The following is an 18,953-nucleotide window of genomic DNA, read 5'->3' on the forward strand; positions in this document are numbered from 1 at the left end:
ATAAACGTCTCTACTACTATGGAACGGAGGGAGTAAGTCCTACCGACGAAGTTTCTAGGCTGTTAGCCTGAGCAAGAATTGTACTCCCTCAGTCTCATAAAAGATGTCTCACTTTTCTTTTTAGTCTAATAAATGATGTCTCACTTTCCTTTTTAGTTTATTCCACTAAAGATGTCACATTTCTATTTATAGAAAAAATTCTCTCTTACATTAATATAAATATTATATTTTCTCTCTCCACTTAAGAGCATTAGCAATGGGGTGCCTTATAGAACGCCCTATAGGGCGCCCTATGCACCACCACATCATCATTTTATCTTCCTACCTTTCTACCTGCAGTGAGACACCCTATACGCCGCCCTATAGGTTTCACTATTGTTTTGTTAATTAATTTAAATATTTTCAAATATGTCAATGTAAAATAATTAAAAAACACCATGATTAATTAAAAACGATAAATCCTACATTACTTAAAAAAGATAATCCTACATTACTTAAAAAAAGGCAAATCCTAGATGTAGTTTATTTAGTTTGAAAGGCTTTCTTTGTTCGATATTTTGTTGGAGTTGCCATTGCAAGATCCATGTAATTGTGGAGCATTTGAGTGGGTAAGATAAAGACCGTTGCTTTGACCAACTCCCAAATAAATTCATATGGCTCGTATTCCTTTGCTGCTCAAGTACAAATGGTGTATGTATTCTAGTTTTGAAAGGAGTTTCCATGAAAAATATTTTAATCCCACATCGGCAAATACACTCAAACTGAGTATAGTTTTTTTTGTATAAAAGGGTAAGGAAGTGGTTATCCCACATCGATTAGAACACTAAAAAATCAAGAGTAGTGTCTAGTATAAAAGGCCGACTAGGTATACTTACTCAAGCATTGCTTGACTCTGGCCGTCCTGAATTTTTAGAATTGAAAAAATAGAAAGTAAAACGTAAACGCATTGCATAGTCCGCGGTACGATATCGCGACGATGCCATATTGTTCGTATATTGTCCGCGGATGATCTATAGGTGCGGATGATGCTTGAAGCATCGTCCGCATACCCACAGTGGGTGTACCACTGTGTACGATGGTGCACCCGAGGCATCGGGCGGCTTATTGTCCGCCCCATTGTGGATGCTCTAATACATAAAATAAAACTTCCTAAAATCTCGTTCCGGCCCGCCCATAAGTATAATATCTCGTTCCGGCCCGCCCATAAGTATAATATCTTTTGTGGGACGGATTTAATTCTCTTCAAATAATAGAGAAGACTTTAATAGCGGACACCAGATCAAACACAAATTGTATTTGAATATCTTAGTCTAAATGTACAGGTTTCTTATATTCTCGGTTTCTCCTAAAAACCTATTGAGAACTAAAAATCAAAATGTCAGTTTTAGTTATTCTCATATTCCTCTGTTTTATCAGGGATTCTCATATTCCTCTGTTTTTTCAGGGAGATCTTAGTAACCTTGCCATTAACATTCCTGCTACTAATCTGCTGCCAGACAGCATTGCCATTTCCTGCGGCTCTTCGGGCAGTTTGTCCACGCTTGACGGCCATGTTTGGATGGGAGATTCTGGATTCCAATCCACCTTCTTACTGCAAATCAATGGCAAACCTTCCAGCTCTAGACCCATCCACGAACTTACTTCATTTGATTATGTGCCCTGCAACACTGCTCGAGCATCTCGCCAAACATCTAGTTACGTCTTCCAAGTCAAACCTGGACAGAAATTCATCCGCCTGCACTTCTACCAAGATTCGTACAAGGGGTTCAAGAGATCAGAAGCTCTGTTCACTGTTAGAGCAGGCCCTTACACACTCCTCAGAAACTTCAGCTCATCTCTTGCTGCTGATGATCAGGGTGCAAAACACATCATCAAAGAGTAGTGTGTTAGCTTTGACGATGGACCGGGCTTTGACTTTAACATTTTTCCCATCATCAAATGACTTCCATGCCTTTGTCAATGGTATTGAGGTTGACTCCCGAAGGGGAGTTGTTGTCGGCCACAAGCACAGATTTTACATAGATAATAGCACAGCACTCGAGCTGGTTCAACGGTTGAATGTTGGTGGAACCTCCATCTCACCAGCTCAAGATTCCCACCTGTACCGCAGATGGAATGAAGACTCCAACTTCTTGCTCTAAACAGGTGCTCTTTCTGCCAATACTTTAACTACAGTTAGTTATGCAGACATATTATTAACTTACACTGCACCACTTATCAAACGGCAAGGATAATGCTTGCAGACACTAAATTGAATGCCGGTAGTCTTACATGGAACCTACCAGTTCAATTAGGATCCATTTTTCAAAGAGGACCAACAGGGACTTCTCTATTCTCATAAATAATCAGATTGCCGAGAATAATGCCAATAGTATTAACTGGGGTGGAGTATCTGGAGTTGCAGTCTACAGAGACTACATTGTGATGATCCAAGGAGATAACATGGAGGGAAAGTGTTACATTACCATCACATTCCAGCCAAAGTTTGAATCAAGAGATGAACAATTCCATGCCACATTGATTGCTTTAGAAGTATTTAAGCTGAGCAACCCCGACAATAATCTAGCTGGAGCAGGGCTGATTCCTGAGTTGCAGCATTCGAACTCGACACCAGAGAGCAAGAAATCCAAACCAAGTTACCATACTAACTTGATCTCCACTGTACTGATAGCAAAATTAGCCTTACTGAATGTTGCAGTTTACACTCTGATAAAGTTTTCAGATTCTAGTTCCAGAAGGAACATGGGATCATCCTTGGTGGAAGATCAATGCCGTCAGTTTTCTATTGCTGAAATCCGTTTGGCAACCAACAGTTTTGATACTAAGTTTCAAATTGGCAGCGGGGATATGGCAGAGTGTATAAAGGGAGTATTGACAGTGGGGCTACTGTTGTAGCAATCAAGCGACTGAAAACAGATACCTGGCAAGGGGAAACTGAGTTTCAGACTGAAATCAAGATGCTATCCAAGCTCAGGCACGTGCATCTTGTTTTGTTGATTGGCTACTGCAATGATGGTGAAGAGCGGATTTTGGTTTACAAGTATATCACCAAGGGAACACTTGCTGACCATATCTACAAAGCCAACACACATGGAAGGGCAAATCCTCCTCTTCCTTGGGAACTTCGACTTAAGGTCTCAATTGGAGCTGCGCGTGGCCTATGTTATCTTCACTCACGGCATAGGATCATACACAGGGATATAAAAAGCTCAAACATTCTGCTGGATGATAATTGGGTAGCCAAGATCTCAGATTTCGGGTTGTCCAAAATGGGACCATCAAATGATTCATGCAGTCACCTTACTACAAATGTCAAAGTAACATATGGGTACCTAGATCCACAGTACTTATTAACTCGTAAGTTAACAAAAAAAGCAGATGTCTATTCATTTGGAGTTGTTTTATTTGAAGTTGTGTCTGGAAGACCAACAGTGAACAAAAGACATCACGAGGAGCAACACAGCCTAGCTGGATGGGTTCTACATTGCATACGAGAAGGAAAAGTGGATTGACTCATTGACAGTAGCTTGATGGAGCAATTCGAGGTCTAAGATTCATTCATTCCACAGTCCAGCAGGCAATGCTTCATCGTGACTTGAAGTCAACAAACATCTGGTCGGACGAGAACTGGATTCCCAAGGGTTCTGGATGGGGTCTGTCCAAAAAGAAGGGAATCAATCAGGTGCAGTCAATTATCAGGAGTAACTGGGGGCATTTGGATTCCGATTACGTGCACGGGAAGAGTTAACAGAAAAGTCTTGTGTCTACTCATTTGGTCTGATTTTGTTCGAGGTGCTGTTTGCTGAAAAAGAATAAAACCGCTGGTTAGACAAGGATCAAGTGCTTCTAGCCCAGTGGATTAAGTCAAGCATGAGGAATAACTTTCCTGGTTGGGAGGACACCTCCAGATAGCCTAAACATTTTCTTAGAAGGTGCTGACAGATGTCTACTGGATTATGGAATTGACCGGCCATCAATGACAGATATAGAGGAAAGACTTGAGGCCGCACTACATCTCCAAGAAGAAACAGAAGCTAGCAAGGGGATCCAACCGCGAAGGAGCTGACCTAGAGTAACCCGTATTGTATTGGGAATGTTTCCAAGCAAGAGGTTCAAGAACAACACGAGACCAATGTAGTTCCCATTTATGCTTTCAAGAATTTAAAACAATTTTTGTGTACTATAGGATATATTAGAGTGAATAGAATAGACGATGACACATACATATCCTTATCTCATGTACTATACTGCCATTACCATATCCATCTCAAATTAACTTTAAATTAAAAGTAAAGGTTAAAAAACATAAGACGATTTTATGATTATTATTGAGTCCTGAACAAATAAAAATGTATTAGATTTGGTCCATTTTGACGAAACCGTTTATTTTAACAGTCAACGATGGCATTTGACTAGATAAGTATTTCTAATTAATATATTTAATATTGATTAACAATAATTCCAGTCGAACCCCACACTTCATCTTCTTTTTTCATCTCCTCCGTAACCACCACCACACCACCTCCGTAGCCATCATTTCCCACACGGCGCCCGTAGCCACCACCGCCGCTGCCTCCTCCATAGCCTCCGTCAACACAGTGAGGACACGGAAACTGCTTCCGCTTCCGCCGCTGCCGTTGTTAGTGAAGTACATGGATCAAACTTCGTTCGCTCAGCCGTCACCGCCGAGGATGATTTGCTCCGGTCGAGGTAGAGTGTTGACAATGAGGGGAAATTGAAGCACGTGCCGCGGTGGCTGCCTTCTGTCGATGTGTGCGGAGAGGTGGATGAGAAGAGGCAAGGGGAAGTGAAGTGGGGAGAGAGTTTGGAAAGGAAAGAGGCGGCGAATCCAGAGAGATGACGAAGTTGAAAAGGGATGCTATGATGAAGATCTGGAACAAGTGTTGGTGAATAGCACATTGGATCTCCTACTCCACTCCTCCTACTCCACCTACTCACAACAAAATAAATACTCCCTCTGTCCCCTAATAGGAGTCGCTCTTTGACCGGACACGAGTTTTAAGAAATGTAGAGAAAAGTTGGTTGAAAAAGTTAATGGAATGTGGGACCCACATTTTTATATTGGTTTTATAATAAAATGTGAGTAGAGTAAGTTAGTGGAATGTGGGGCCTACTACTATTTATGGTAAAAATGAAGAGTGACTCTTAATGGGGGACGGCCCAAAATAGAAATTAGCGACTCTTATTCGGGGACGGAGGGAGTAATATTATAATTTTAATAAGTAATGATGAATTATTTTGTTTTAATGTGAGTGTGGTATAGGAGTGGTGTCACGACCGCCCTTCTAGGGTATAAAAAGGGGTTTGACCAAGAAATAAATGAACAATAAATCAAGAGAAAAGGGCCAGGGTAACGATTTGACAGATGGACCAAAGGAGAAAACAATTATAATCATTGGTATTCAAGATAACAAAGGGTTCAACGTACTCCAAAACGTATCATGTCTTTAGATTCTAAACGGAACTCAAAATAGTGTCAAGATCAAACAATAAGTAAAACAGGTTTCAGCGGAAGCATCCAAGAGAAGAGTGAAGTTATGTATGAAAACACAACGACACTCACAGATCAAAGATAAACAATTCATTCTTCAATTAACTTGCTCAACACCACCATACTCTCGTCGTCGCTCAACCTGCACATAGGGAAAACACATGCAGGGCTGAGTACTATAAAATACTCAGTGAGCTCATGCCGAAAACATTTTCAATAAAAGTATTATTTATCATGCTACACATAAGTAACCATCGGGGTTTAGCTTTAGAAATGCCTGAGGCACTAAAAATCATTTCCCATTGCAAAAGTCGACTGATCAGTCATTTTCCCATAGACGTTAACCATATCTGCCAATACATGACTTGGAATGTGGCCACAAACCAAGTCACTAGACCGGCCAACCCGTACGCTAGCACACACAGTCTACCATAGGTGTACACTAATCCAAGTAGGGTTTGCGGCCCTACGAGGACCCGAATTCGATTTAAATAATAGTGGCAAAAGCCACATCAGATAGGCACGTTAAAATCAAAAAACCGCATGATAAATATAGTTGCATTCCCATCGATAAGATATTTAGGACATGGTCCTTATTTAAAAGATAGCCCACCTCGACGGCTTAGATCTCAAGCACTTTCTTCCCCTTGCTATCACGCTGAGAGCGCGAGTTATCACCTTTAAAATTTATGTGCATCATAAATCAGTCTCAATTATCGACTCAAAATCATGCATGTCCCCAACGTTTCCCTTTTTCCATCAATTCGTTTTATCAACATAAGCAAACACACCATCAACGGACAACACATCACTACATCATAGAATGGGTTTCTTAACACATATGCATCATGTATATCATTCAAAGCTTAACAACATAGATTATCTTTGCATGACTTAAATTTGGCAGAAAAGCGCAGTCGTTTTGTAAAAATCATTAAAACTCCATCCGACCTTTGTTGGGGCTGAAATTTGGCCACAACTCAGTATACACATCAATGGTCATCCAGTTAAAATTTCACATCAAAATCACATGTTTTGGTCGGTCAAATAAAAAACGAAACTCACTGGTCGAGAATACAAATTCTGACAGAACAGTCGACTTCAATAATTCAGTAAAAATTCATCTTTTGACCAAAAAGGCTGATATTCACACACAACACTGAAGACACCTTGAAGTTTCCTAAGTTAAAAATTTCGCACCAAAATAAGATCGTTTGGTCAGTCAAATACACGTCGGAATCTACTGTCCGAACACCACAGTTGTCATGCTTCCAAATTTCGAATTAGGGTTTATCAAATATTCATCCCAACATATATATTCATACTTCCAACACATAATCATGCTTCAAAAAGACCTCACCATCATGTTCTCATATATTTACATAGCATTCTCCACAAATCATCCACAAGTTCATTCATAAACAACCTAAATGCATATACATATCCTTTTTTTCATGCAACCATCAATCCCACCCGATTAAATATTAGATCTACGATCTCTACACCTATTATATGCATGATGGAATCAAAATCAAGGTTTCAATGGAGAGGATGAGGAAAAGAAATTCAATTATACTTTCTTGATCAAAAGCAATCGGTAGAAACAAAGTATAATCTTGATTCTTCAACAATTCTTGAGGCTTCAACTTAAATTCTTCTCAAAAGATGAAGAATTTATGGAGAAAAATAGAAGAAAAATTGGGAGAGAGTGGCGTGAGGGAGAGGGAGTAGGCGTGTAGTTAGTGGGGTTAGGGTTAGGGTTTTCTCATGTATTTATAGAGATCAAGAATATAATCCCACAATTAAATAATTAGAGATTTGAGAAGATATGGGGGAAAGGAATTGGTGTGAAATCTGGGGAGAAATAAGAGGATTTTCGAATTCTAGGCTATTTAATTAGCCTATGATTTAATTTGGTATTTCACGGAGTAGAATAAAATGCTACGGAGCAGAAAATAATAAATCCTCCCAATAAATAGTGAGTATGCGATTTTTATATATATTCTCCCACAAGGAATTAAATTCAAATCCTAATTTAAATATGATATGGCAAGATCTCCTTAGATATGGTAAGATTTGATAGGATGTTTATATTTATTCATGGAAGGGAATAAATAAGGGATCAAAATATATAATGAATAATTTCCTCCTCCCATAAATAGGAGAATTTCGAAATCTCCATGGTGTAAGGCATAGGTGTCATTTTTCTCATGGAGAGAATAAGGAATAATCGGACTTTGGATTTAATTTGGATAAATATCCCAAGCAATTAATTAAATCCAAGGAAAAATAGGATTTCTTCTCCAATAATAACAGAGGTCGAAAATGCCAAATGAATACTGATGCTCCTATTTAATCTCACCCATCCCTTAAGAAATAATTCGCCACAATATATTTCACTCCGCATAGATTATGTTAGGGTTTTGTATACTAGAAATCACCTTTCGAGTGATTGGATACTGTAAAACTCTAATGGTTATTTTCCAATAAATGCAACAGATTATTTTTGTCATAATGTTGTTATGTTTTACATTTAATGGTTGTTTATTGCATATTTAAATGTATGAGCAAACGTAACAAAGTCTAAGTCTTTGTTTTAGTAGACCGGTTGTGGGCGTCGTCCAATTTAAGGTAACACGGTCAGTTCTAAACAAAGAAAAATAAGAATTTCACAACCTAGATAGGCCTAGACTACCTATCGCGAAAGGTTGCAATGTCAGTCCGATTATTTCTAAACCTTATTGAAATAAGATGACGTTGGTGTGGTATAGCACTGAATGGATCTAACAGCAAGACGAGTCTTTATGCTATCTACTGAAAGACGAGGTCTTGAGAATTAATTTCTTAATCAATGTACGTTAGCATTGAGCATACGATATTGAGTATCCACTACTTTGACTTACCAAAGGTGCGGGTTTTTCGTAACCCAACGATCCAGGTATATTGGGTAGTGGTGATCATTATCTAGAGGTGCTAGGATTGCTATTATGTTGAAACGTGCGCGAGGAGAGTCTCGTTTGATAACATCCACAAGAGGAGCTCGAAATGAGGTTTTATTATTCGGAACCTAGCTAGTTGGAGTTTGATTACTCTATGAATAATAAATAAGAGTTTCTTGCTAAGTCCACTCTTGGAATTCGAAATATGTTAATTAATTAAGTCTATAGCAGACATTAATTAATTAATGGATGTTTCTATCTTAAGCGCGGGAAATAAATCAAATACAATTAAAGGAAACCCGGAATACTTGTAATTTCGGATTTGGAAGGCAGTGCAATATTACTTCTGTAGTGGCTGCTCGTAATATTCCAATATAAGCTTATATTAAATTGTGGGTTCAATTTAATTAGTAAAAAGCTAATTGGGTGAGGCCTGTTCCAGATTCTTCCTTAGATCCCTGACTGGGCCTAATATGTGACTTAAATAAATAGGAGAATAAAGGAGACAGAAAACACAACAATTAATTTGTCAAATTTTCGTCCCCCCTCTAAAGAGTGATTTTTGAAAATTGTGCTCTCCTCCGTGAGCTGAGTTCTGTCTTCCATTATTCGAGTCCTAGTATGTTGGTGAGATTTGCCCACACAAATATCAGCGTATAGTCCGGGACACCAGTCAGAAGATCCGAGGTCTTGTATTGAAGATCTTCACGTGGAGACGGAGCAAGCCATCATCGATTCTTGATTGAATCAACGAGGTAAATTGGCTAATTCCGTAGTAAGCATGTTTTAGGAATTTTATGTGCTAAAGCATGTTTTAATTCAAGTTACGAGCATGATACATGTGATAATTACGCGAATAGATTTAGTCTAAATAATCTGCTAAATAGATCAAATTCATGTGATCCGTTTTGTCCGCACGCTTCCGCTGCAAGCCCCTTCAGTTGGTATCAGAGCCAGTCTTTGGCTCTGATTATTTGGATTTAAATTTCCCGAAATTCATGTATGCATGTATTATTTGATTGCGAAGCATGTTCTTGGTGTTTTGTTTAATTAATTATGCATGATGAACTCAAGAACTATCGAATCAAAGAACTTGAATTGCTCGAACGCACCATCTGCAATCGAGATAGGGATGTCGAGACAGAGGGAGCCGGGAGCCGTGATCACAGGGTGACGCACAAACGAGTGGGGACTCGTGCGCGCCGCCGGCCGAGACCACACGCACCAGACGGAACCCGGGTCAAGGTCGACATGGCGATGACTGGCGCGGAGTGGTGGCTCGTCCGAGAGCCACCGAGACACCGGGCCGAACCCTAGGCAGAAGGTCCGAGCTGGCCGAGAGCGGGCGCGCCACCGTGCGCGCCGCTGGCCGAGAGCTCGCGACACCCGACGGCTCGGAGGGTCAAGCCGGGCGCCGAGACGCTGGCCGAGAGGCGCGCGCCACCGCGCGCGCCTGGCCGAGAAGCGTCGGCACCCGTCGAGCAGGGCGCCGAGTCGCTGGCCGAGAGGCGTGCGCCTGGCCGAGAAGCGTCGGCACCCGACGAGCCGAGACGCCGAGACAGGCGTCGAGCAGCTGGCCGAGAGGCGCATTTCGCCGTGTGCGTGCCTGGCCGAGAAGCTGCGACACCCGACGAGCCAAGCGGCCGAGACGCTGGCGCGCCACCTGCACGCCGGTGTCCGAGACGCTGCATGCGTCGTGATTCGATGACGAATTCGTCGGATCTTCGTCGTTCATCGTTCGTTCGAACCTAGTACGATGAGATAAAGATGAAAGATTATTTTAATGATTATTTAATTAATTATTAAAAGATATCATTAAAATATTATTATTAATGGAAATAAATCTTTTTGGAAGATTTACCTAGATTTTAGGAATATTTTTATTATTATCTATATCTATGGAAATAAATAATATTATTTTATTCCTAGATGATATAGATGAGAATAATTTAATAGTTTCCTAATATTTATCTAGATTTAAGGAATATTTTTATTATTTTCTATATATATGGAAATAAATAATAATATTTTGATTCCTAGATGATATGGATAAGAATAATTTAATAGTTTCCTAATATTTATATATCTAAGATCCTAAAAGGGATAGATATGTATGAATACATTAAATAATGAAATATCTCTTCCTAATCTTGAACATGGAATTAATTTGAATTTAATTTTTCATGTCTTATTAAGAATTAAATAATTTGATATACCTTATAGTAGACATGAATAAGAATTATATTCTAGAACAATAATTTCCTAAAGGAAGATACCAATTAATAAAAGATTTAATTATCCAGTAGATTAAATACCAACATAATTTAATTAAGCCTTAAACTGCCTTAAGGCTAAGGATAATTAAAGTAAAACCATAACCCAAAATATCTAAGCTATAATTACGAACTCAACGTTTGTATATGGTCTCCATCAATTGATCTGCAATTTATGAAGCCTTTTTCTAATATTATCGCCACCTGCTCTGTGGGGACAATAATCCTAAGAAAATAGCAAGTTCATGAGGGCGGGCTTCTCAAATATAAATAGTATGAACTAGAATGTAGTTTCCAATATTATCGCCACCTGCTCTGTGGGGACAATAATCCTAAGAAACTGCGAGATTCAGAAGTTCACACAGGATTTATGAGATAGCTTGATCTTGTTAGCAGCACACAAGCATTGTTATGGGAGTGTGTTGTAGAAATGAGACTCTGTAATGCTAAATTCGGTGGTCTTGCTTAGGCAACATTAGGCGGCCATGCCACTCTGTGGTCTCTGGACTATTCGTCGGTGTTGTGACCAGTAAAATTGTAAGATTTTAATGCGTATTGACTTCCTCTGGAGGGTACAAAATTTTAATTTTACAGTTGTAAGATTTTGAAAAGTTTTATGGTTAATCTAATCAAACTTCTTACATAAGTTTATGACAATAGTAAAATACTCTGTTTTGCAGTGCAAATCAAATCGTCAATATGTCATTCAATCCTCTTTCCGCAAACTCGAGGGCCAAAATTACATAGAATGGAAACAAAATTTGGACATCGTTCTCACAGCAGATGAGTACATCTTTGTGCTCACCACCCCGCGACCTCCAGTGCCGGCGGCTACCGCTACGGCAGGAGTCGGAGATGCATAAGGCGAATGAGATGGCTAAGTGCTACATGTTGGCATCTATGTCTTCAGTACTCAAGCATCAGCATTCAGCCATGGAAACAGCCGCCGAGATTATGCAGAATCTCAAAAATCTTTTTGGTACTCAGAATCGAACGGTGAAGTCTCAAGCCTTTCGGAGTATCATGTCGAAGACAATGAAGGAAGGCTCGTCTGTGAGGGACCATGTCCTCGAGATGATGGGCCACCTCAACCAAATTGAGGTCTGGGAGGGACGATCGATCCGAGTCCCAGGTGACTATCATCCTTCAAAGTCTTCCCCTAGCTTCCAACAGTTCAAGCTCAACTTCGAGATGAACAAAAGGAATTACACCTTGGCAGAGTTGTTGACTGAACTTCAGTCGGCAAAGGACCATATGGTCCATGCTAAGGCGGCCATGATGACTTCGGCGCCTCGTTCCTCTGGCTTAAAGCCTAGCAAAGGAAAAAGGCAGGCACCGAACTCAGGACCGGCCAAGATAGCTAAGAGAAAGAAGAAGAAGAGGGCTAACAAGAAGCCCACGGGGAAGTGTTTCAAGTGTGGAGAAAAGGGGCATTGGAAGCCAGACTGTCCTAAACGGGGCAAGGCTACAGGTATGCACCAAGCTCTAGTTGTCGAGTCTTGTTTGACTTCGACATCAATTTGCACTTGGGTTATTGACACAGGAGCCACTGATCATATTTGTTTTGATCCTGACTTAATGCAGGTGACAGATTATTTTCCAATAAATGCAACAGATTATTTTTGTCATAATGTTGTTATGTTTTACATTTAATGGTTGTTTATTGCATATTTAAATGTATGAGCAAACGTAACAAAGTCTAAGTCTTTGTTTTAGTAGACCGGTTGTGGGCGTCGTCCAATTTAAGGTAACACGGTCAGTTCTAAACAAAGAAAAATAAGAATTTCACAACCTAGATAGGCCTAGACTACCTATCGCGAAAGGTTGCAATGTCAGTCCGATTATTTCTAAACCTTATTGAAATAAGATGACGTTGGTGTGGTATAGCACTGAATGGATCTAACAGCAAGACGAGTCTTTATGCTATCTACTGAAAGACGAGGTCTTGAGAATTAATTTCTTAATCAATGTACATTAGCATTGAGCATACGATATTGAGTATCCACTACTTTGACTTACCAAAGGTGCGGGTTTTTCATAACCCAATGATCCAGGTATATTGGGTAGTGGTGATCATTATCTAGAGGTGCTAGGATTGCTATTATGTTGAAACGTGCGCGAGAAGAGTCTCGTTTGATAACATCCACAAGAGGAGCTCCAAACGAGGTTTTATTATTCGGAACCTAGCTAGTTGGAGTTTGATTACTCTATGAATAATAAATAAGAGTTTCTTGCTAAGTCCACTCTTGGAATTCGAAATATGTTAATTAATTAAGTCTATAGCAGACATTAATTAATTAATGGATGTTTCCATCTTAAGCGCGGAAAATAAATCAAATACAATTAAAGGAAACCCGTAATACTTGTAATTTCGGATTTGGAAGGCAGTGCAATATTACTTCTGTAGTGGCTGCTCGTAATATTCCAATCTAAGCTTATATTAAATTGTGGGTTCAATTTAATTAGTAAAAAGCTAATTGGGTGAGGCATGTTTCAGATTCTTCCTTAGATCCCTGACTGGGCCAAATATGTGACTTAAATAAATAGGAGAATAAAGGAGACAGAAAACACAATAATTAATTTGTTAAATTTTCGTCCCCCCCCCCTAAAGAGTGATTTTCGAAAATTGTGCTCTCCTCCGTGAGCTGAGTTTTGTCTTCCATTATTCGAGTCCTAGTACGTTGGTGAGATTTGCCCACACAAATATCAGCGTATAGTCCGGGACACCAGTCAGAAGATCCGAGGTCTTGTATTGAAGATCTTCACGTGGAGACGGAGCAAGCCATTATCGATTCTTGATTGAATCAACGAGGTAAATTGGCTAATTCTTGTAGTAAGCATGTTTTAGGAATTTTATGTGCTAAAGCATGTTTTAATTCAATATGAGCATGATACATGTGATAATTACGTGAATAGATTTTGTCTAAATAATCTGCTAAATAGATCAAATTCATGTGATCCGTTTGTCCGCACGCTTCCACTGCAAGCCCCTTCAGATTATTCACACAGCCGTCACAACCATTTTCACTTCCACCACATATTCTCAATACTTTGACCTTTCAATGGCCACGTCATATGTTCCACATCTTTGACTATTCAACAGCCATGTCATATGCTCAACGGATTTGACTAATCAAATCAAATCTAAATTCCAAAACGCAATTAGGTCACACAGAAAACATGCAATTAATTCACTCATCATTTAATTCACATACTTCACGACATTAAAAGCGTTAAATGCAAAAATTTTATGCTTCGCAAATTAGGGTTCCGAAAGTGGGGCGTTACATCCTACCACTCTTAAAAGAAATTTCGTCCGGAAATTTGGTACCTTCATGAGAAGTGTTCCGGGTAAAAAATTCCATCATCTTGTCCTCAAGTTCCCACGTGGCTTCTTCGTACCCGTGGTTTCTCCACAACACTTTTACGCTAGCTATCGATTTATTTCTCAAATTCTGAACCTTTCTGTCCAGGACCATTTGAGGTCTCTCCTCGTAGCTTAAGTCGGAATTCAACGCAACTTCTTCATAATGAATCACATGCTTTGAGTCGAACACGTATTTGCACAACTGTGATACGTGAAAGACGCTAATGCACATTTCCGAGACTTGGCAGTTAGGCCAGTCGGTACGCAACGGGTTCCTAACTCCTTCTAGGAATTTTTCATGAGGCGGATAAATCGCGGTTTCACTTCCCCTAACACCAAAACGCGTTTAATCCCTCTCGACAGGATAGTTTGAGGAAAGCATTCGGTCACCGGCTGAAATTGGTAAGTCGTACGGATCATAAGAGTCTCAAGTACTCGAGCAGAAGGAGCTAAACATGCGACAATGACGTTGGTTAGAAGTCGTGAAAGACTATGACTGTGGTATTCACTATCATCCGGGCAAGGCGAACGCAGTAGCCGATGCTTTGAGTAGGAAGAACCAACCGCAATTTGCTTATGTCCTAACGCAAGAGGAAGCGTTGATTCGCGAATTCGATAGAATGAGATTGGAAATAGTAAAAGAGCCCGAGACAATAGGAGGAAGAATAAAGACGCTAGTGATCAAGCCAGACTGGAGAACCAAGCTCATAGAAGCCCAACGACGTGATGAGAAGTTGGAAGAATTACGTGTGAAGGTGAGAGCCGAGAAGCTCGATCATTATCATGATGAGGCGGATAATGTTTTGACGTACGATGGACGATTGTGTGTGCCGAACGATGAGGCGCTAAAAGATGAGATTATAAGTGAAGCGCACGATACGCCTTATACTGCTCACCCCGGAAGTACGAAGATGTATCGAGATTTGAAGCAACGTTTTTGGTGGAGTGGGATGAAAGGAGACGTAGCGTCACATGTGGAACGATGTCCAGCGTGCCAACAAGTGAAGGTCTTACACCAGTGGCCATATGAGAAGTTGCAATCACTCAAAATTTCCGAATGGAAGTGAGAGCATCTAGCTATGGATTTCGTGACAGATTTGCCAAAGTCACAGAAGGGCAACACTGCGATTTGGGTGATTATCGATCGACTGATTAAAAGCGCGCACTTCTTACCGATTAAAGATTACCTATGGATCGGACAAATTAGCTAAGATCTACGTGAGTGAGATTGTACGTTTGCATGGAGTGCCAAAGACTTTTGTGTCCGACCGCGATACGAAGTTCACATCTAAGTTTTGGATGAGTTTGCAACGAGATTTGGGCACGCAATTGAACTTCAGAACTGCTTATCACCCGCAATCGGATGGACAGTCAGAGAGGACGATTCAAACGCTTGAGGAGATGCTACGAGCCGTTGTCTTAAATTGAGGGGAAAGTTGGGAAACTGTTCTGCTGTTGGTTGAATTCGCCTACAACAATAACTACCAAGCGACGATCGATATGGCTCCGTATGAAGCTTTATATGGCAGGAAGTGTCAATCCCCACTATATTGGGATGAAGTTGGCAAGAGGAAGATGTTAAGACTCAGCGCTATAAAGGAAATGACCAAATTATACATCAAATCAGCGCAAGGATCAAGGAAGCTCAAGATAGGCAGAAGTCGTATGCTGACGTGCGTCGAACGGAAATCAAATTCGACGTTGGTGATAAAGTGTTCTTGAAAGTATCCCCGACGAAAGAAGTTGTGAGGTTTGGAATGAAGGGCAAGTTGAAATCGCGCTTGGTAGGACCGTATGAGTTTATCGATGAAGTAGGTCCTGTAGCGTATCGTTTGGCGTTACCTCCCAGTTTTGGGAATGTGCACAACATGTTCCAAGTGTCGCAGTTGCGCAAGTACGTGTTTGACCCCAAGCATGTGATTCGTCAAGAAGAAGTGATCCTAAACCCCGACATGAGCTACGAGGAAAGGCCAGAGGCAATCCTAGATCGGAAGATACAAGAGTTGCGAAACAAGTCGATAGCATTCGTGAAAGTGTTGGAAACACCATGGTTCCAAGGAAGCCACGTGGGAGTTAGAAGATAGAATTAAAGAAAAGTACCCCGAGTTGTTTATGTAAGACGATCAAATTTCGGCACGAAATTTCTGTTAAGGTGGGTAGAATGTAACGACCCGCTAAATCGTTACCTACACGAAAGAATAAACCACGTATCAAATACACTTTCGACAACAAATCGAGACGAAAAGTTGGATAAGAACCGCGTCACATCAGGCACGTTTTCCAAGTGGATAAGAACCACGTCGCATCAGGCACGTTTTTCAACGCCGCATTAATTACGTGTCACATCGAAACGAAAAGACGTGAATTTTTGTCTTTTATGAAAATTTTTTTCTATAAATACAACCTCCTTTCATTTCATTTCATTTCTTTCGCAATCGAGAATCCGAGAGAGAGAAGAGAGAGGAGGAGCCGATGGCGGCGGATCCGCGACGGCGGATTCGTGGCAGCGGCGGCAGAGGTGAAGGGAGAGGGACGAATCGTGTCAACGTTTGTTTCTACCGTTCGTTTTCTTGATTCAAGAAGGTATAACTAAGATTTTCTTCTCATCTCCTTCATTGAAACTTTATTCTTGAATCCTACATGCATATAGAGGGTGTAGGAATCATAGATCGCAAAGTTAATCGGTGGGAAAGTGAGTTTGCTTGAGAACTTTGATAGTTATGCGATTGTTGATTAAGTTGTGTGAAGTTTGATTTGAATCCTTGGTGAATGATCTAAGTTTATGTGCAAACATGTTTAAGAAAGTCTTATCAAGCATGATTGTGTGTTATAAGCATGAGAAAATTTTGTTTGGATGATTGTGGAAGAAACTCAAATTTCGAAATTTTGAGTATGAAATTTGTGGTGTTCGGACAGTGGATTCCGACGTATATTTGAATGACCAAACGGTCGAATTTTGATATGAAAATTTTACTGAGTAAATTTCAAGGTGATTTCTGTGTCTCGTATAAATTTCAGCCCTTTTTGTCGAAAAATGAATTTTTGAAAAATGTTTGAAGTCGACTGCGCAATTCTGCCAGTAACGTGTGTTCTCGGCCAGAATATTTCGAAATCTGTTTGACAGACCAAATGACCTCCGTTTGATGTGATTCTTGAACTAGATGAAAATTTGAAATGTTTTCTGAGTCTTGTGAAAATTTCAGCCTTATTGGACATCGTATGAATTTACGGTGAATTTTTCAAATGAACTGCGCAGTGCTGCTAGTATTTTATGTTCCGATCAGAGAGTTTCATAAATGTTTTGACTGAACAAATGATATGATTTCGGTGTGAAATTTTAACTGGGTGAACTTGAATGTGTCTAATGTGTTGTGACCAAATTTTAGCGTCATATGAGGAAGGATGAAATTTTGGTGAATTTTTGAAGTTGACTGTGCAATTCTGCCAGTTTTCTGTCTTATTAAAATGACACCTAGTTTCAAGATTTAAAAGTGTTATATGATGCATGTATGTCCAAGAAACGTGTTTAAACGTTGAAATCACTTGTGATCAGTTGAAATGTGTTACGCGTGTCTTACACCTTTGTGACGTATGTTGGGTTTGGGAAATTGAGGAAAACGATGAGAGAGAAGCGATAGGACATGCATAGTAAGATGATGTTGTGTGAGGCTGACTTGTGTTGTCATTGACAAGGGTGTTGTGTACTCGTGAACTCGAGGATCGAGAGTTGCTAAGTTGGGGTGTGAATTGCTAGGAGAACGAGGTGGGCTTTCTTTTATAAAACTCTTTTACGCTTTCAAAAGTATGATTATGGAGAAATAAGGGTGGTTTAAAGTGTTATGTCATGCCATGATGTTTTGTTTATGAGATTGTTGCCTGATGCCTAGTTCGTCTGAGCTTGCTCCGTTAGGCTATATGGCTGTAATGAATGAATGAAACGAATTCGGGTCTGAGTAGGGCCGCAAACCCTATCAGGCTGTGTACACAAGTGGGATCGTGAGCCGTCCTTGCTAGTCGGCCGGTCTCGTGGGCGAATAGTGTGGCCACACTTTCGTCGCACTATGGAAAGAGAATGTGATTGAATGATTGATGAGAAAGTGGGGAGATTGATTGTCTGGCCAGACTTTGAAATATTTTTGTGTTCTCGTGATATTTCTTAACTTCATAAAACTCGAGATCACTGGTATGGATGACATAACTGTTTTTATGAAAATGTTTTCGGCATGAGCCCATTGAGTACAACAAGTACTCAGCCCTGCATGTGTTTTCTCTATGTGCAGGTTGAGCGGGATGTTGCGGTGGATGTTGAGTCGGCATAGGGAATATGGATGCGTTGTGTCTTCACACACAGGCGTCATCCTTGACTCTCTTTGAAACCTTATTTCCGCTGCTATATTTTTGAACTAAAATATTATTCTTTAAGCTAATTGAGGCTTTCTTATGAACTGTTATCCTTAAATATTATTCTTAATGTTTGTCCCTTGGTCACGATCGCCTCGTTTGTAACACCCCTAGCAAGTGCGGTCGTGACACACCTAAACATAGAATTATAAACTATAAATGGAAAAAATAGGTGAGCTAAGAAGGTATCGAACTCGGGTCTCTACTTAGACAAAGTAACACGCCAACCACTACTTATTGTGTATGTAGTATAGTATTGATATTAGGATTACAAAAGTCATTGGTGGTGCAGTGGTTGGCGTGTTACTTTCTCTTAGTAGAGACCCGAGTTTGATACCTCCTTAGCTCACCTGTTTTTTTTCATTTGTAGTTTATAATTCTATATTCCTTCTTTGTGTACTTATTTACTTTTTCTATTTTCCTTAGTTGTTTTCCATTTGTAATTTATAATTTTATGTTCC

The 18,953-nt window shown here is 40.1% G+C and overlaps 1 pseudogene; it reads left to right on the top strand.

Annotated features, from left to right (window-relative positions):
• Positions 1–1,337: 1,337 nt before the first annotated feature.
• On the top strand, positions 1,338–4,111 carry LOC121754101 (annotated as a pseudogene).
• The last annotated feature ends 14,842 nt before the right edge of the window (positions 4,112–18,953 follow it).

The sequence above is a fragment of the Salvia splendens genome, chromosome 11 (genome assembly GCF_004379255.2).
Source record: "Salvia splendens isolate huo1 chromosome 11, SspV2, whole genome shotgun sequence".
Taxonomy (NCBI): domain Eukaryota; kingdom Viridiplantae; phylum Streptophyta; class Magnoliopsida; order Lamiales; family Lamiaceae; genus Salvia; species Salvia splendens.